This window comes from Anomalospiza imberbis, chromosome 3 (assembly GCF_031753505.1).
Source record: "Anomalospiza imberbis isolate Cuckoo-Finch-1a 21T00152 chromosome 3, ASM3175350v1, whole genome shotgun sequence".
NCBI lineage: Eukaryota > Metazoa > Chordata > Aves > Passeriformes > Viduidae > Anomalospiza > Anomalospiza imberbis.
In genome coordinates, this window is record NC_089683.1 from 30,781,884 (window position 1) to 30,802,162 (window position 20,279).

The 20,279-nt window shown below is 38.7% G+C and overlaps 1 protein-coding gene and 1 long non-coding RNA gene across 6 annotated transcripts in view; one reads left to right on the plus strand and one right to left on the minus strand.

The window, feature by feature from the left end:
* KCNQ5 (potassium voltage-gated channel subfamily Q member 5) overlaps positions 1–20,279 on the plus strand; it is a 277,005-nt gene that overhangs the window by 163,581 nt on the left and 93,145 nt on the right. The gene's annotated exons all lie outside the window — the stretch shown is intronic.
* Positions 8,916–16,623, minus strand: LOC137469865 (uncharacterized). 2 transcript variants are annotated; one of them, XR_010996724.1, is made up of 3 exons: positions 16,523–16,623; positions 15,811–15,874; positions 8,916–9,236 (listed from the first exon to the last, which is right to left on the minus strand). It is a non-coding gene; the product is annotated as an uncharacterized lncRNA (long non-coding RNA). The 2 variants fall into 2 exon arrangements; XR_010996725.1 differs by having other exon boundaries at positions 16,133–16,612.

Genomic DNA, 20,279 nt, shown 5'->3' on the forward strand with positions numbered 1-20,279 from the left:
TTGGGTTTGACACTTGTTTCCTTTGCTGTTGCTTGTGGTCTGCCATCATGGCTCCACGCCTCTTCCAAATACAAAGTGAAAAAAGGAGGAAGCATGGACATAAACACTGGTGAAGTTTTATAGGACTTTTTCAGCTGTAAATCTTTGGAGCCTATTAACTAGGGAATTATTACAAAGTGTTTAGTTCAAGAGCTTGATATGAATAATCTGACTACTGTGTTTCTAAAACTGACAATAATGATGGTGTCACTGAGAGAGTGCAAAAAGCAAGTGACTGTAGGTCTTGGTAGGAGATCAGAAAGGTGACCTTGGCAGCAAAAGCATTGCTGAATCCATACCAGAGCAAAAGGCACTGAAGGAACTGAACTCTTCCACGCACCAATAACTGCCCTGATGCCTGGGCTTGCACTTATTGGTGCATGGAAGAGTTCAGTTCCATCAGGCACAGGTAGAAAGGAATGCCTGTGGACAATATGTACTGGCCACATCCTGGAGATATTATGAGACCTCCTGCAGAATCTTAATGCTTTCAAGCAAAAGATAAAGTGCTGATCATTGATTTAATTTCAGTTTTCATTTAGGAGGGCCCTTAATCCCATCCTGGCATCTTCCCGTCGCATAATGTTAAGCTAAAATACTGTGGTAGAGTTCAACACCTTGTGGAACACTTCCTCAGAACATTCCTCTTGGAATCAGCATGCACTCTACAGTCCAGCTTGTCTATTCTCATCCCCTGACATCTTTGTGTCTTTGGATTTCCTTTTTCTATTCTGTCAGCAAGTTCTGAAGGAAGCAAAGCTTCATCCTCAGCACTCATATAGTCATAATTTGCCATTCTCTGAATCTTAGATTCTGCCGATTAAGGGATTTAAGCGAAAGGTACTTAATTGTCAGAATTTAAAAGGTGAAAGCAGTAAACAGCTGAACTTGTTTGTGTGGACATGGACCACATATCACCAGCTCTGAAGAATCAGGTGAAAAAAAGGGGAGATCATAAGCAACCAAATCTAAAACACCTGACTTGTGCCTTTCTACATATGCACCAGTTTTTAATCTCCAAAATGTAATTTTTGGGTACCTTAGAATTCTTTTTAGCTTTTACACAAGAAGATTAAATCCTGTTTACTCTTGAATAATATGAGCATAGACTTCTCCTTTGCTGGAAAAAACTCTGGCTTGTAAATATTGGCTTATTTTATTATATTGAGAAAATTGTCAGCTTACAAAGGTCCAAATCATGGAAAAGAATGCCATTGGCTAACTTATTAAAACTGTGATGTTTAAATCTGCTTAACCATCACCTGATACAGAAATAACTTTGTGCTATGCAATACTGTGATGAGTTTGTTGGAACATTTTCTGAGCGGATCTCAGCTCCGCTACTGATCTTACCTGTGCATACGTACAGGGTCAAGAAGATGGATATGAGAACTCTTGTCAGATAAATTTTCTTCCTTTTCTCAATTAAACTGGTTTCCATGAGCTTTTTTATAATTTTTGAGAATATATTTAGCTAATAAATAAATGTTTTTCTTTCAAGGTGTTTAGGCAGTTGATTTAAAAGTTGAACCACACCAGCTGAAGGAATCTAAACCAAACAAGAAATTTTAAAAATTCCTGAGCCCTGGGATTAATTCCACATTAGTGAGAACTTTATAGCTGCTTCAGAACAATGTGAACTTCTACTGGTTTTACTGGGGAAATGCTAAATTTCTGAAAAAAGCAAGCCTTCTCGCAGTTGTAATGTGTCAGAAATCTCTGGCTGGAATCCTGCTGAGATCGTCATGTACTTTTGCTGTGACAAATGAACATTTATGAACATTTCTAGGAAATCTGTTCTTATTCACCTCTTGATTTTCAAAATAATTTGGGTTATATTTGTCCTTATAAATGCTTGAGCTTTTTTCTTTCTAATTTACTTTCCTTCTAAACATTTTTTATACAGTGTAGGATTGTAAGAACTCAACCTGTCTAATTTTACATGTTTTTGAATGCTGGTTTGGTTGGGGGTTGTTAGCTTGTTTGGTTTTGGTTTTTTTTTGAAGAACTGCAGTTGAACTCAACATTTGCATTTTGTTTAGAAAAGACCGTGCAAAGGAGAGCAGCCAAGGAAAAAAAAAAAAAAAACCCACACAATTTTGTTGAAGAAACTAATGAAGGAACACAGCACAGATCTGAATGGACATCAAGCTCATGTCCTATCCTTCCCCACATTCAGAAGTAGGTGGTTTCCTCTGGCTTTTCACTGTGAGATTATCAAAGCAAATCTAGTCATGCTCACAAATCTACAGCACATGAGGTGAGAGTGTTGCAAGATAGAGACCTACATTCCTTCCTCTCTGACTCTCCCCTGCCCCTCCTCTTCCAACCTAGTGTTTGCCCTCCTGACCTCAAAAAGTGTTGCACTCAATTATTTTTTTTAAATCTCTTTATTTTTTGGCCTTCATGTTTCAGAGGAAGTACTTATTTAATTGTCTATGAAATGGAGTGGTTGAGAAAATTTGATCTCATAATATTTACATGAAGTAGCATTGCAATAATAACACTAGCTGGTGTTAAGAGAAATGGAACCTTTTTAGTCAGGTACAAAAGGAAAAGTTTTATGACAGATGAAGGAAAAATTCTGTAATAACAATCAAGCAGTCTGGAAACTTCTGTTGCTAACCAAGTGTGATATATTGAGAACAGTAGTTTTCTAAGTTCTGTGTTTTAATAAGGCTTTGTTATCTATATTTACATACTTGTGAAAATAAACAAAGGATTCAAATATATGAAGAAGAAAAAAAAACGGTGATGTTTCAGAGATGTTTTGATGTCAATGATATAATGCAGTTAACTACTGTAATGGAAACCCCTAGGCAACATAAAAGCCAGTGGTGCCAAACTGCTGTTAAAATTAGACCTGGTAGATATTGCTTCACACACAACTGACTTGACCTTATGTGTGCTTTTATGTTATAATTTATATTAATGTTTTGAAATTGCTTTGGGGGTAATTAACATTAGAAGAGATCTCAAAACCTTAGGATTAGAGAAAAAAAATCAGAAAAATGCTTTGTTTTGTATCTAAAATTATCAGCTGCATAAGTCTGCAAATGCTGCAAAGGAGCAAATTATTCATTTCTTCTTAAAAAGTTAGTTTTTAAATGGTATTATATTTCTTTGTCAAAATTCAGGATTTATATTGACAGAGATGGTGACATTTCTATCATAGAAAAAACATTTTTTCTAGCTGTTGGATTATCATTTTCAGCTGGGCTATGGAGTAAGCAATTCCACATTCTTTCATGCACGTGCATTGAGTAATCTTGGCTTGGTTTACTTCAGACACGGGCATGTTCATCTTTCCATGGCTGTATTTTTCCAAAGGCAGAAACAAAGTGTGCATTTTTCTGATATGGAGATGATGAGAGGCTGAACAGTGCTTTCCGGAAGGTGTTTGCTCTCCTTGCTGGAGCTGTGCTGCACTTGGCCCTGTAGTGCCACCACGCTGAACTTCAAGCAGCACAAGAAGCTTCTCTGGATATTTAGTGTCATCATCAGTGCACAAACATCATCCAACAGCACAAATTCACACTAAACCAGTGGGACAGCAAAGAATTTTTCACATTGTACAGAGTTTCACAGAGGGTTTAATCCAGAAAGATGTGAAGAGCTTGTTTCAAGCAGATTCTAAGTGTAGCTCGGTCAGTTCCTAATCAAATTACTTGAAAGATGAAACCATTATTTTTCTTCTGTTTTAGGTTATAAACCAAACTATACTGCTGGCACTGACATAATAGCTCAAATAAAAACTGGAGAAGGTAACTGTATTGGGTTAGTGTTGCTGCAAGCAGCGGGGACGTAAAGTCAGTCCTCACAGTTTCTCAAGAAGTTTCCAACATTTCCTGCTCTAGCCACTGTAGTGAAACAGCTTTGCCACACACTAATTTTTGCATTACGCTTGAGGACTTAGCCTTTGGATGGACATTCTCCTTTCTTGAAATTTGTGCAAAACCTGATATATAAAGATTTTTTATATATATTTGTATGTCTTGATTCCTTGGCATTGGCAGGTTTTTACTGCAAGAAGGAGGAGAGAAATATTTCTGCAATAATTCTAATAATATTTTTTAGAATTGTGTATTTTGTTAAAAAAGTTGGACGGCAATCACTGTGCCTTTGATTCGTTTACTGTGGGAAGGAAACAGAGTCCTCTGGGGGCTTTTTCCTTAATTCTCTGAACCTAAATCTGTTTTTTTCTCTGAGGGTAAAATCAGCCTCAGTGGATCTAATTCTATTGCTGTATTCACAAAAGTGATACTAATATTGGGCCTAGGGGTGAGTTTATCACAAGGAATTAGGTTTTGTGGTGTTTTTCTCAGTTGTCTGAACATTCTGCTTAAACTTTTAATGGTGCGCCTCCCTGTATCACCTTAGTGAGAAAAAAAAATTAGCACCGTATAAGTTGCTTTTGCAGTAAAAATATCTATTATATGATCCATCAGAAGCAACTTAGGGAATGCATATTTTCCTTTCAGTGTCATATGTACTTTAGACAGTATAAATTTCAGAGGGACCTTTCAAATGCTGACATTGTCAGAAGGGTGGGATTCAGCTCAAGTCTAAAATAATTTATGAGCATGTATGTAATTGCCTGAAGGCACACTAAGCACTGTGTTCTGTTGCCTAAAATGAGGGCATCTCCTGACATTTGGCATGTCCTAAAGATTCTTAAACATCTGTGTGGCATTGATAGTTCTGACTCATGATCTCTAGGAGTCTCAGTCTTCCAGTGCAGTAGCTGGAGGCTGAAAATACCTAAGCTATGACCCTAGCAACAGAATTACATCTGGATGGGTAAGCTCACCATGCAGACTTGATCATACCTATTCCGTTAGCCAGAAGATCATTTTGGTTCTTCTGAAAGTCTACTTCAAGGGTGGAAGCTATCTAAAATAAGCAATCTAGCACCATTTGAGAAACCCTGGGATGGCACTAGCATGTGAGTTGTCCACCCCAATAATGAGCTCTGATCTTGTCCATGTCTAACAATTTGGAATACATTTATAGCAATTGAGGCACTGTTGACCTATTTACCATGCATTTATTGCCATTTAAGCATGATATCTGGAGCATGCCTCTGTCTTCTGATCTCAGCTGTATAATTCAAGATCTTGATGGTTTATTTATAAATTATCTGTCTGACATGTGTCTTGCTGACATTACACAAAGATCCCTAAATTGAAATCTAAATAGATAAGAAAAATTCTGCCCCAAGGTATATCTTTCATTGAGTCATGTTTGATCCACCTGCCAAAAAATCCTTTGATTTAAGAAAATGGCCAGGAGGAATATTTTAAGTCTATATCTAATTTGAGACATCGTGCTTAGTAATAATAGCAATAGTTAGACATATATTTACAGTAAAGATGTCTGCTTATGAATGATTCAAAGTTTTTACAGTGAATAGACAGACCATTTAATGCTTTTACATGGGCACAACATTTAAGATAGCAGGTGGAAGAAACTAAGCATATTTATCAAAGATAAACGTGTCAACAGATATTAAATACAAAGATACTGTGCCTGGCACTGGAAGGCTCTGTCCTGCACTAGAGTCTAAGGGAGTATTCCACATGCTTCCCTGATTCTCATATCTTCATCTGTATTGCTATGGCTGAAAGCTTTCAGACAGAAAGCGAAGGTGGACTTTGCCTAGGACATGCCATTGCTCTTATGAAAAACAGTTAATTTCCTAATTCCAAACTAAAAATCTAAAACTTATTAAACATACTTCATCCCAAAAAGACCTGCTCAGAGCACCATAACGAACTAACCAAGCTGCAGATGTCTGTATTGGAGTTGCCTAAAGGTCAACCCTCCACCTCATATTTCAAATATGTAAGAGTTAATATATGACTTAAAGAGTTAATATATGACCTGAAAAGTATTGAATTGCACTACAGTTTAATTGGTGGCAATAAAGAGCAAAATTAAGAGTGAAGATTACCTGAATAATTGGTGATTTCTATGTTTCTGTACACACAGAACACAATATCTATTGATTAGAGTCTTTTCTTTCTGTAGCAAAAATATATTCCTTGGCAAAAGTATTACACTTTATGGTAAGGAGCATATCTATAAGTTATCAAATTATTATTTTTATCAGTAATATAATAATCATATGTGAGATATTAGGAATTTTTGATACGTCAAATTACTAAATGAGCCAATCAAGAGGATTCCCTCAGTCTTGCATCAAGGAAATAACTCTGAAACTCACCAAGGAGTCTCCTCCTGTAGGATAGATCTTCCCTTTTTCCTGGAAAAATTTTAAACTTTGTTATGCTGAATAAATATGTAAAGAATTCTCATTTTCTCTAGATTTGAGATTATGGAGAATATAGAAATAGTTTTTAATTGTCATTTAGCTATTTGCATCTTAATATGGGGGAAAATCCTTATTTGTCTAGGGCTGGAATGGATTTCTTCCCTGGAGGACTAAGGCTTTTTGAATTAATTGAGGGAGTAACAGTTTCTGCTAGAACAGGAACAGGTAAGTCAATAATGTTGAGTTGAACCTGGCCAGATCATGGATTATGTCAGTGACCTTTGCATAGCCAAGAGCTGCTCAGCCTGGGCCACTTCTAGCCTTGGAGACAAGCAAACCAGCTGCTGTCTTTTAAATAAGACAACAGGATAATTGCTGATGTTAAGCAGCCTGTGATTTAAAGGTTTGCTAGATCAGATTTTATACAGAGGTACCAGAAGACCATGTACCTACCCAATTTTAGGTAGGGTCCTTTGCAGGCAAGGGGAAGGAAATGTAGTGACTCTCTTGAATGCAAACAAGGAATAAGTATGTTGTCTTCAAAATTGCTACATATGTTATATGTGCATAAAATGTTAGGCAGTAAATAGGAGTGGATGCTGATTGTATCATACCATTCAATTTGTTTTTGAAAATATGAAAATTGGGCGTTAATCCATGCAGAAGATAAAATGAAGAAGTCTTCTTGAAGCCACAGAGAAAGTTCATCTTTCCTGCAGACAATCCCAACATGCTTTTTTCTCCCACTTTAGTAGAGAAGAGAATCCTAAATATATGTCTGAAATCTTTATTTTGCTCCAAAAAAGCTAGCTTATAGGGAAGGAGGTGATTTGCATATAAATTTGCAGGTTTTGTGTGGGACTGAGATTTTCCTGGGAAGTTGGGTAGGTAACTGAAAGATGCTGTGTCAGCAGCACGCACTTGTTTGTGGATGCTGGAAGAAGAGCTTTCACTGGAAGTGGTATTTGTTAGTGTCTATCTGCAGTGGTGCTTAGATATTTGCTACACTGCCCAGAAAAGAGAGCAGTTCACTGAGAATAATTTTTCAAGGTTAGTAATTGCCAGATACTACATTTTTGCCTCATCTTTTTAAGGCTGGGTTTTTTGGTGGTTTTTTTTTAGAGACAAGCATAGGTAGTGTGTTATAGTAGTTGAACTCCCATCTCATCACATTCATTGGGTTTTCTAGATATGTTTTTCCAGACATTTTCTCACACACCACCCCCAAACCTTTGCTTTAATCTCATGCTGTCACCTGAATGGGTGGGAGAGAGTATTTTTCTGGCGGCCATTCTGTTCACCTGCCTCTAAGTGTGGACCACAAAATGGATTCTGATGAAACATAGCGTCTTTTCAAAGAGGCTTAGCTCAAAGGATGGCTTGGATGCTTGGCTCCTCCTGTGCAGTAAAATTGTGTCTGACATCTGTTTAATACAACTACATGGAGCTTAGAAGTGAAGGGCAAGTCTGAGGATTCAAGCTGATGGAAACCTGCTGCCAGTGCAGTGTGTGTGCTCATGTAGTTTATTAATCTTGTCAGTTGTTATTACCTTTTTATCTGGACCCTGTTAACTTAAGATTTGTATGTAACTCATGGAAAAGATATGTTTGGTTTTTTTTTTGTTCGCATATGAGAAGTCTGTTGGCGTAAGTCTTCAAAGGCATTAAGTCAGTAGCATCATGGAAATTTGGCTATGTTTTGAGAACTTGAGCAGCTATAAAAATTAGACTAGGTTATTTTAACAGGCTATTGTTCCATAATCTATCTCATCTTTCCTTCTATGTTTTTTTTTATTTTTTCTTTTTATAACTTTCAAGTCATTTAAAGCTACTTAGCTTTTATTCCAAAGTTCAGTAAATGCTGTTACTTAGTCTGTAAGACTTTATAATTTCAACATTATATATCCACTAGATAAGTCAGCAGAACATAAAAACACAATCCAGACAGTGGAGACCTTTGTATATGGAAGACTACCACTCTTCAACAGAAAAAATCTCAAATGCTTTTTCTTGTTAAAGCAAAATGAAAAAATTAAATATGCTTATGCAACAGAGAAGAAAACAGTTAAAAAAAATTATTTGACCCTCTATTTCTTTTGTTGTTCTGATTCAGTTACCCTTGATTGTTCATTTCCTGTTGCATGATCTCTTTGCTGTGGACCCTTGGCAAGTATTCTACTGCATTCTACAAGTATTCTATTCTTTGTATTTCCTCTCTTGACCCTCCTGACAGGAATAGGCAGTTACATGTCCTAATGCAAAGCTAGGACCAGCACTCATTCATGCTCCCAGAATGTTCTTCACAGCAGAATCTCACTACATTCATGCTGAGTATCTTTACAGTATTTCCTCTGCAAGACTCTGTCATTTTGGGGACAAAGTCTTGCCTTTATCTCTTATTATCAAAAATATTCTTTGCTCATGCAATGTGGAGAATCATTTTATTACCATTTGCAATACTTGAAGATAATTTCTATTGTTTTGGGGTTTGTTGCTGTTATGCCATGCTATGTAAGAAACATCTTAGTAATCATTTACTGAATTCCATTTTATATATTCTTAAATAAGCCTCTGTTATATTTTGCATCAATAATCCATATTTTGTGTCATTATTCCCAGTATTATACAACATAAAATGCTACCTTTAGTTTCTTTCATTTTGTCTTCGAGGCTGTCTTAACAAGAGCATGGCCTAAAGATTTCTTGACTTGTCGAGGTTTTCAAAGTGCAAAATGAAGGTTGGGTTTTGTTTTTTTTTTTTTTTTTCACAGCCCATACAGAGGCTCTGTAAACATAATGCTATTCCCTGCACTCCATCTCCAGCTCAGTAGCATCAAGTGTCTCTTCACTGGGAACTCCTCTCAGGTCTGGGAAATGAAGACAGTGGTCTCTCACCCACACTGTTAATAACTTGGAGAGAAGCCTGCAAGATAGAAAATGAACTGGAGAAAACACGGATTTGATGTCCTGAAATAATTTGGAGTTGTAATTGGCTCTTAATCTCATGTCTAAGCCTGTGATACTCCAGCCAAGACTATGCTTCCTATACACTGAACACTTTCCAGACATACTTAAGGGACTACAACTACCACCTAAGTATTATGGTCTAAAGTCTCTTTTCTCTGATTTAATACTGGAAAATGCATTTTTTAGCAATGGGAAGATATTTCAAGCTGCATAGTTCTTTTCAATCCCTCTTCTTAGGGGTGATTCTTCTTAGCAGTCAGTTGGTTTTAACAATTATCAGCCATGTATCACTACTTTTATTTCACAATACTGTGTGATACAAGTGAATATTCTTATTAAACTGTAGTCAAACCATATTTTCATTCATAGAACCACATTTGAAATCCTTTAAATGTCTTTCAGGGCAAAAAGAATAAAACTATTATCACATTTCTTGGGCTTAATTTTGAAGGAAGACTGTAGAAGGTGCAAAATTTGAGGAACTTATAAAACATCTCACTGAATACATATATCCACATTTGCAGCTAAACACCTTTAGAAAGTGTTCCCTCAGGTTTAAGTATTTTTGCAGCCACTGCAACAGAAAGCTGAATCTTGGTTTCAGACTTGATTTTGCACCGTTTCCATGCACACATTTCTTTGACTTCAAGGTTTGTCTTTCATTGTTGACCCTTGTGTGCAATAATACTTACTATTTAAAATTTTAGAGGTTTCTAAAAAGAACTGGAAGCTTTACTAAGAAAGTAGTTTCCCTTCATAATCAAATCTGGTTAGTGCTGGTCTGTATTTATTACTGCTTGTGATGTTATTCTCAGCACTGCAGCAGGGAGGGAGATGAGGAAAGTGCTGGCTGAAACAGGGCCCTCAGCATCTTCCTGAGATATTTACTCATTGAATATCAAGATGTGTAATGAATAACCTTTTATTTCTTTTGGATTCACTTCTATTAACAGATTTTCAAGAACCAACAATAGTTAGAAATGGCTTCTCTGTATTTTGATAGTCCACTGGTATCATGTAACATAACTGACATTTTAAGCATAAGCCCTGGAATTTGCTGATTATGATGCACAGCTTTTCCTGAATTTCCCATTTCATTGAAATTTTCGGACTTTTTCATAGCATTCATTAAAGATAAAGATTTTTTTTAACTGGCTTTTCCATAGGTCCACTAAGAATGTCTGTTTGTGTGGTGACAAAGATAAGAATTATACTCTTCTGTAAGAGATCCTTAGAGAAATTTATTTTAAATATTGTGTGGTAAGTTGCACTCTTACACCTTCAAAATCTCAGATGAAGTCAGCAGAAGCTTTTGTGGACACTCATGAGCTGAAGTTTTTATCCAGTCAACCTGGGAATGAGAGTATTGTAATTGTGCCAGGCTGGAGCACAAGCATGAATTACACAGCCTGTCTGGAGAGCTGGGTGAAAAATGGGCCAGCTAGCCTGAGCTAACCCCTGTGCTGCTTTGGCTGCACTTTGTCAGAATTCAAGTTAGATTGTTTAAAGCTGACCCTGGCAGGCTGACACACGCTATGGTCTCACTGTGTCCTCACACCTTTAAGTGCAGTAAAGACCCATCTTTGCTATAGGTTACTGCAGCTGATACACGTTTCTCAACAAGATTTGTTATGAAAAAAACAGCTGATTCAGGAAATCATTAATGTTGACAGCAAAACTCTTGCTCATTCTGTCAGGGATGGGATGTCACCCCACGAACATGAAAATAACTCATTTCTGCATCTCTTGAAAAGGGAAGAGCATCAAGGAAAACTTCTCTATATTGCAGTGCCAGTCAGGAAGAGATCTGCTTATGTTAAGCCTTTTCCTTACTAAGCCAATGGGCCTGAAAATGTACATTTCTTTGGCCTTGTTGCTAAGAAAAATAATTCAGAATAGTGGGTTTCTGTCTGAGAAACTAAAATCATATTAATTGGGGTATTTCACAGTTAAATGTTGAAGAACTTGGTACAAACTCTGCTATGTGTCTCTGTTACTCAAAACAGGGCAATTGCTTTAGTCAAAAGTGAATACATCCAGTTGTTGATTAGTTACAACACAATGATTGATGGCTTGTTTATCCAAATGTTACAAATTCTCTGGTTTTCAGTTTTCCTTTTGCGGTAGCTGTTGCCTCTGCTATATAAATGTGGTTACCAAAATGTGGTAACTATATAAATGAGGGAGAGAGCCTGTGGTGATACGGATGCAAAATATGCAAACAACTTCAGCTAAACATAGCTTTACCATAGTTTTGTTATATAAATGTCAACTTAAAATTAAATGTTATGGAAACATTTCTTTTATCTTTATGGACTCTACCAGCTGCACAGTTTTCTCAAGTACAGTTTACATTTATGATGTTGTTTAAATCTATCACATACATTCAACATGCACAGAAGAATTTTTTAAAAGCAAGCTGTTTGCATTTGTGCAGTAATTACCTAAGGTCCAGCTTTAGTCTTCCATATGCAAGACAAATTTCTGCTGACTCTAGGGGGACCAGGAGTCACTGAAGCTCCAAGCAGCAGTTTGATTTTTCCAGAGATTAATGAGCTGAAGATTTTTTATATTTGTTGAGGAACTATGGTATCCTGGGGTACATTAGGAAGAGCATTGCCAGCAGGTCGAGTGAGGTAAACCTGCCCATCTACTCAGCTCTAGTGAGCCAAATATGGAGTTCTATGACCAGTTTGGGGCTACTCAGGACACAGGAGATAGGGAGCTCCTGAAGCAGGTCGAGCAGAGGACTATGAAGGGACTGGAGCATCTCTCTTATGAGGAAAGGCTGAGAGGGTTGAGCCTGTTCAGCCTTGAGAAGAGTTGACTGAGAGGTGACCTCATCAATGTCTGTCAGTATCTGAAAGGAGGGTGCCAAGAGGATGTTTCCAGGCTCTTCTTGGTCATGCCAAGCAACAGGACAAGAGGCAATGGGCAAAAACTGATACACAGGTAGTACCACCTGAATATGAAGAAGAACTTCTTTATTGTGTGGGTGACTGACACCAGAACAGATTTCCAGGGAGGATGTGGAGCCTCGCTCACTGGAGATATTTAAGAACCCTCTGGACACAATCCTGAGCCACGTGCTGTGGGATGACTCTGAGCAGGGAGGTGGAACCGGATAACCCACTGTGGTCCCTTTCAATTTGACTCATTCTGTGATTCTGTGACCCACACTGTATCTTTATTTTACAAATTATGGGCAGATTTCACAATATATTTGCCAAGTAGAGGTTTTTTTCCCCTTGTATGTTTTGTAATGCCATTCCAAATACTGCATTTTAGCCCCATTTTTCCTCCATACATCTGATATGAGGCTTACCTAGGAACTGTAATAATACCAAAAAAATGCAGTTTTAAAATTAAGTTGTGTGGTCCCAACTAACTCCTCTGTATCAGGCAGATAAACATAATAAACATATTTTGAAATAGCAGTGTCTCTTTATGTAACAACAATATGCTATTGTCCTGTGGTGCAAAGCAGAAATGTTAGGTACTATACATGCAGTTAAAGCATTTGAGTGGCTCAGCCTCGTAGTGTAGCTGTCTCCACAGAACAGATCTGGTCATGAAGCTACAGAAGCTGGCAGATGGAGATTATTCCAGACATATCACCTCACTGTGAGTCATGGAAAATAGACACCAGCATTCATTAATGCTGCAAACCTGCTTGCCCTGACATGGGCTGGGTTCAGTGGTCATTGGATTAGAATTTGGAAATCAGAGCTCACTTCTGTTTGTAACTTCCCTAGTTCCTGAAAAACTATTTATTCAGTAGCAATACATAATGAGGATTTAAAAAGTCAAGATGTGAACAAATTAAATTAACAGGAATGGTGATTGACAGCCACTCAGAATGCCACACAGAGGTGGCAACAGGGCAGGTTCTAAGGAGTAGATTCAGGTGAACAAATGAAAATATACATCTTCATAGTGCTGTTTCTTAGATTTTGTAAATCATTCACAGTTTGTATGCATGCTAAAAGTTTCCAGAACTGAGATTAACAACCTGATAGCAGTGGAGTCTGTTCAGATCCTCAGTCTGAGGTTCAGGAAGCCCCTGAGCCACAGCCTGCTGGTAAAGAACCAGCTTAGCTCCTCCACAGTCTTCCTTTCATATCTGCTACCAGCCACTGCTGCAAGAGCTGGACAGGCTTTGGTCTGTGGTTGTCCAGGCAGTGAAATGGCAAAAAACTACATAGCAAATGTTATATTAAGCAGATTCATGTGGACTTGAATTAACAAGTTGACTTTTCTTTTTTAAATTCTGGAAAAATCAAATTATTTAGAGAAACTTTCAAGTACTTCATTTAGCTGTCACCTGATCCACATTCAGCCAGTCACAGACTTCTTGAGGCAACTGGCAAAAGCAACTGAGTGGGACAGTTGGGAGATTTTTGTCTTTTGGTTTGTGAAGAAAAATCAATCAAAGGCTTTTATTTCCCCTCTCCCCTTTCCTCTGAAGCAAAAAGCTGCATTTTGCTTCTTGTTAAGTGCTAGAGATCAAATCTGGAGTTAAGAAAAAGTCTTCCTGCAGATCAAATGGTCAGGGACTCAGTAGGTATTTTTGCTTTTCTCTGCAGCCAGGCCACGGTCTGCCTGCATAGCCCTTTTCATATGATGCCTGCAGCTGCAGGGCCATACTCTTCCCATGTCCCAAAGACATGGATAAGTTCAGTCTCATGTAGTGCTGCAGTACCCTTCAGAAGCCTGGCTAAGTGAACTCCTGGTCACACCCAGTCATAAGCTCCAAGAAACATGTGAATATTCATTTTTTAAAAGTAATTCTCTCTGATGGTCTACATTTGTGCAAAAGCCTTCCAGCCCCCCTGGCTGTGCTTCCATTACAGCACGCTGGCTGAAGTAGCCTTTTCATCTTCAAACAGATCCTGTACTTCTCTCATTACAAATCCTCATTCTTCCCCTAAACTCAAAATGATGATAAGGTGGGCAGGTGTAGCCTGTGACCTACTGGACACGGCTAAAGGAAACACATTGTGGAAAGACATCACATATCTGCTAAAGAGATGATAAATACATTTCCAAATGAAAGTGCTGCACTGCTGGACATCGGAACCTCTGCCTGGGCCTTAAATCACTGCATTGAGCCTCAAAAGTGCTCCACATGCAAATGAGTACTCCTAAGTATTGCAGCTCAAAACAGCTATTCAGGGCTTCTGTGTTTGAAGATACCAGCTAATTGCTGAAAAATCCTTCAGTGCTGGTAACAGCTTCAGTGCTGGTAAAGAAATAATAATTTATATAATAAATATATCATTAACATGCACCCTTTTTTACTTCATTGGCACAGGTTTGGTGATACTTCTTGTCTTTTCAGTAAGATAAAATAAAACTCTCTGACAAGATAAAAGGAATATGAAAAGTAAGTCAAGTTACAGCAAAATAAACCGATGTCTATCGTTATAGTAAAAACAGTGGTTTAGCTTTGTTCTTGCCTGGGCTGCAGGAAAAATGACCAGCAAAATAACAGGAAAGAAAGTGCTAAGAATAGAAATGCAGGTAATGAGAATACTACTGAGAACTGTAAAGTTATTTTGAGTTCAGGGATCTTGATATTGAGACTAGATCACCTTTAAGGTGCCTTTCAACCCAAACCATTCTATGATTATGTGATTCTGTGACTCTGTGATTCTGTGATTAAAGTTAGTTTTACAACTAGAAGAAACAAACTCAGTGAGATTATTGGGGTAAGGAGGAATAGCTATAAAAGAATAGCACCAGAAGGATGAGAATGCAGACTATCCCATCATCCTAGCTCATGAAGACAACTTGTTCTTAACATGGTAGATTGAGTGATGCAGTCTGGTGAGCTGGGAAGAAAAAAAAACCAAAACTGCTTGATGATTAGACTTTGAGGAGTAATGTGATGCTGTGTTTCTTATGAAAGAATTGGAACTCCATGTTAAGAAAAAGAAATGTAACTGTGCAGGCAGTCAGGGGTTGTACCAGGCTGTCCAGAGAGGTCACAGCCTCCTTCCCTGCAGACATTCACCACTTGACTGCACACAACCTTGAGCAAGCTGATGTAATTGAACTTGCTTTCTGCAGGGCTAGACAAGATAAGGGCTGGAGGTCCCTTCCAGCCAACATAGGACTGTGATTTTTATGAACTTCCTTTGTAACAGAAGCCACTGTAACTATTGTTTCATTAATGTGCTGATTCTAACAGACAGGTTATTGGTTATTGGTTATTTATTTGCCTGTGATTTTCTGAGTTCAGTGATGCTCTGGGCATATTAAAAGCTATTTATTTCTTACAGTTTTATAGGAAGGTTTGACTAAATGATCTGTTGCTTTGGTTGATTGGGTTACTTTTTTATCTGTGTGCTCTCATATGAATGGATGGATACCGTTACATGATTTTTTAGTTAAATCAAGATATCCAGTTCCGTTCAACATGCATTCTGTAAAGCTACGTAAATAAATGTTCATAATGGATCACAAAATAAATGAAAAGAGCAGAATTTGGTTTTTACATATAAATATAGAAAATGTTTTTGGCTCACCCTAAATCCACTCTTCCACTTGTCAGGCTTTCTGAGGAATTAGGAGACAGGCAGACATGCATCTCTGTTGGAAAGAGAAAAACTTGTGTTCTCACTACAAGGAGGTACAGTCAGCTGGTGTATCTCAATTAAGAACAATTCCTGGCTATGCTGGAAGTGCTCTGTCTGGGTGCCATACATAGCTTAAATCCCTCCTAGCCTAGGAAGGACAAATTGTCAATTCCACCAAACTTCTCTTGTGCACTTGAGTTAATATTTTAAAGACAGTTATAAATGTAGACTCTCAGAGGTTCATAATTTGCAAAAGCTCTTCATTGCCTACCCTGTACTGATTTTTGATGTGAACCTTTATGAGTTGTAGGAGGCAAAATTACCATGTATGTCAGCTTCACATTGTTAAAATTGGAAAACAACACTGCTGTGTCTTATGATGGAGTTGTCTGGACTGAGTACACTGATGAGAGTATTATGCTGTGTTGGGAGTCACAGAGAGGTGTTCCTTTGGCTCTCAAAGAGCCTGGAGTCATTCTTAGCTGAAATATACCAACTAACTGGACCTCCTTGTACTGACAGAGTTTTTCTCCTTCTAGCAGAGATGCATGTCCACCTCATCTGTTCCCCAGTTCTGGGAAGTTACAATCCTGTCTACTAGTATGGTCCATGCAACTACTGAAGGCTGATACTGTGTATATTGAAGCTCCAAGAAACTGACTTAATCTGTGTGGTTGACAAAGGGATCTCCAGGGCTTCTTCTCTAGCCTTGGAAGTATGCAGTGTTCAGCAGTGTGTACTCACAGTCATCTCTGATCAAACATGGAATCACAGAATCATAGAATGGTTTGGGTTGGAACTGAGCTTTAAAGATCATTGAGTCCAATGCACCTGCTACAGGCTGGGACACCTGCAACTAGATCAGATTACTCAAAGCCCTGTCCAGCCTGGCCTTAAACACTTAGATAACTGCTTACAGGATCATCCTGTGTGAAAGGAAATTGATCTGCTAAAATGAAATTCATATAAGACTATCTCTGTGCCTGCAATATGTCTGATAAATGCAAACTTGTTTCACACTGTCGTGGTTTGACATGGAAGTGATTTTTTCAGGAAGTTGGGTCAAACCAGTCAGTGGTCAAGTTTGGATATTGGCACCTGAAGTGACCACTGAAGATAGGGATATGCCTCTGAGAACACAGGGGGTTAAAAGCAGGAACTCCCAAGAACTCGCTCTTTTTGGTTCTGGTCAGAGTGCTGTGCAGACTTCCCCTGCCCAGCCATGGGGCTGGGTGGGGGAGGGGAAGCCATGAGGCCTGGTCGAGGTGAGCTGAGGGGTAGAAGGACTGGAACCGAGCCAGCTCCTGTGGACGGAAGGATGGAGAGAAGCGGAGATGTCTTTGTCATTCCCCCCCCCCCCCCAGAGGGAAGAGACAGAGAGTCCGGACGGCACCTGTAAGTTTGCCAGTGCGGAGAAGAAAGAGGTGGGGGGGAAGACGCCCAGCCTTGGCCTTGGGAATCGGCGGCTGGGCAGAGATATCAGCCGTCCAGGGAGTCTGAGCTTTTAACCCTTTCCTGAGAAATGAAGGCTTTGTAAAATATTACTCCTCTTTTGATTTGAAGTAGAAGAGAGACAGTCTGGGATCCGAGATGATGGAAGAAGAAATTCTTGAGTTGGAAGGAGATGATGGAGTGGCTTGTGGCTGGACTTCTCTTGTTAGCCATAGACTGAACCAAATTCTCCTGACAGAAGCTGTACTTAGGGGGGTGCGTTGGTGTGCCAAGAGACTCGTTTCAGTGATTACCAGCAGAGGAGTAGAGAGAACAGAGGAGAGTTGGAGAAGGTGTGGAGAAGCCCTCTATCTTCAAGGAAGAAGAAGAGGAGAAGAAGACCTCTGTTCTTGGACCCTCAGCCCCAGGGGAAAATGGGGGGGACTGTAGTCCCAAGATGAGAAACTGAACTGTTGTCTCTTTTGGTCCATGGCAAAGCATCCTTAAAGGAGCCCTATGAGCAGTCTGTCCATGCACGGTGGTGAGAGCACTGTGACACGGAAAGGAGAGTGTCACCATGGCAGATTTTCTCCGGGCGGTTGCCATGTGTGACATGGAAACACAAGGGTGGCAATTGTGTTTCCTGGGGGGTCTGTGGCACAGGAGAGACTCCTGTCTCCCTTGAAAGACTGAGTATTTGAATATCTGAAGGGTAGCAACTTGATCAGGATCCTTGGTGGTGTCTCACTGTTGAGTTTGTTTGGAAATTAGGTGGGAGGAGGAGGGGTGTTTTGGAAAGTCTTCATCCAGGATTTAGTGTTTGTAGTTTTTATAGTAGTAGTAGTTTAATAAAGTTCTTTTCTTTGTTACTGAGCTTGGGCCTGCTCTGCTCTATTCCTGATCACATCTCACAGCAATTATTTAGAAAAGTACATTTTCATGGGGGCGCTGGCATCGCACCAGTGTCAAACCATGACACACACAAATTTCTGAGCAGAACAATTTTGGCAAAGAGTGACAGCCACTGCAAGATAAAATGTTGGAAAGTAAAAGCACCCTCGTGTGTTGTTTCAAACAGGCAAGCAGCAGCTTTAATGTGCTTAAGATCAAAGGGCAAGTTTTTCCCCATATGGAAAATAAGTGATCACTTTGTGTATTTAACATTCTGCATAAGTACTACAGTTGTTCCAGAACCTTTGCAACTCAACATTTAATAAAATAACTCATTATTGAAACAGAAACATTATTGTTGCCAAAGCAGTGCATAAGCACAGCTTTGGCACATGGAAGGCAGATGTGTGAGCAGCAGCCTGACAGACACCCCAGCAGAGGTGGGCACACGAGGTGCTGCCCTTCCACATTGCAGTCACTCTGCTCTGCAGCCCCTCCTTGTAGGGACTTCAGAATATCTTGTTTGGTGCATGGAAGAAATTATGTTACACTCTTTCCAGTTGGAGTGATTATGAGATAAAGGACCCTGAAAAATGGAGTAAATGAGTCACATCATTGGGCTTTGACTACAGAGACTCAGACAGAATAAAGGCTTATTGTGAAAAGTGTTACATGTTGCTTTAGGTCTCAAGACCTAAACAGCACTGCAAGAAGTTTTCTGTTCTCAAAGTAGTGTGTGATACAAAGCCATAAGCTGTTTGTTGTACCCTCTCCAGCAAGACCTAGTGCTTGACAGAGTGTTTCTGCTCTTTGCTTTTAAACACAAAGAAACTTAGGCATATAAGAAAATAGGTGGACACCCCACTGCTCCCTCAGTTTTGAAACTTTGTGCTTCTTTCCTGTCAATATTATAGGGATGAGCATAGAGAGAAATGTTGCTATAAGTTAAACAAGTAAGTTAAACTCAGGAAATTTTCATTGTCATTTGAACCTTGCAAGATGGGATTCTTCTTTTGCAATTTCACACACTTCTGCCATCAGGTTCTGGTCTGTTAGCACTGCTGCCTAACAACAAGAAAGGGCACTTCAGATTCCAGAAAGTGCAGGACTTATTTGGATTAAGGAAGACAAGACTAATGGTGTGGTATAAAACTGAACACCCTCAAGCTAAAGTGCCATGATTGATTCTTAGATGTAAGTTTAATAATAACAGTGCATTATGTTAGAAAAATATTCTGTGTTACATTTATATCCTTGTTTACTACTGGGAGAAAAAGATAGGAAATTAACAGGATTTTCTCTGCTCTGGTGATATTTATGAGTCAGCTCATAATTCCCAACACAAGCCATGCTTCCACTGAAGTCAACTGTAAGGTTTCAACAAAAACCAAGACCCAGCTTTTAGTTGCTAGGAGTAAATAAAGTTAGAGAAAGAAGACCTAGATCTTGGTGTATTGAAGAAAGTTTTTCAAAATGGTAATTCTTGGTAACATTATGGCATATTTCTGCCAAATTTAATGAGCCCTGGCATTTGTGGCTGCTTACATTTCTGTTGTAGCTGTGAGGGACACTGGGACTATAAGGTAGCCTGGACTTGTAAATACTGCTATGCTTACCACTTTTTTTTTAATTCCATCATGAATATATGGGTTTTTTCAGGATAGAATTGCTCTTGCCTCCTCATTCTCCTTTTTAACACTCCACAATGGAGTGCTCAAAAATATTATTCTGTATTTCAGTGTATTAAATACGATAAATCATTCCTGTCTTAATCAATGTGCTGAATTGAAGCATCATAAAGTGATCAGATTAATTAGTATCTCTGATTTTTTATCACTTTGTACCATTCCTCCCACAGCTACCACAGGCTGAAATAATGATGTGGTATAATACACCTCAAAGTTCTGATGTTTCCACTTAAAATAACTTTTTTTATTTAAAAAATAAATATTTTTCAAGGTGTGCTTTATTTTCTTATCTACTATTCTGATTAACATGTGAGATAACCACATTTAATGACAGCAAATAAATTGGAATCCCCTTACAAAGCCAAGTATCCCACAGATTCTTCATCTATATCATGAACTTGAGCATTG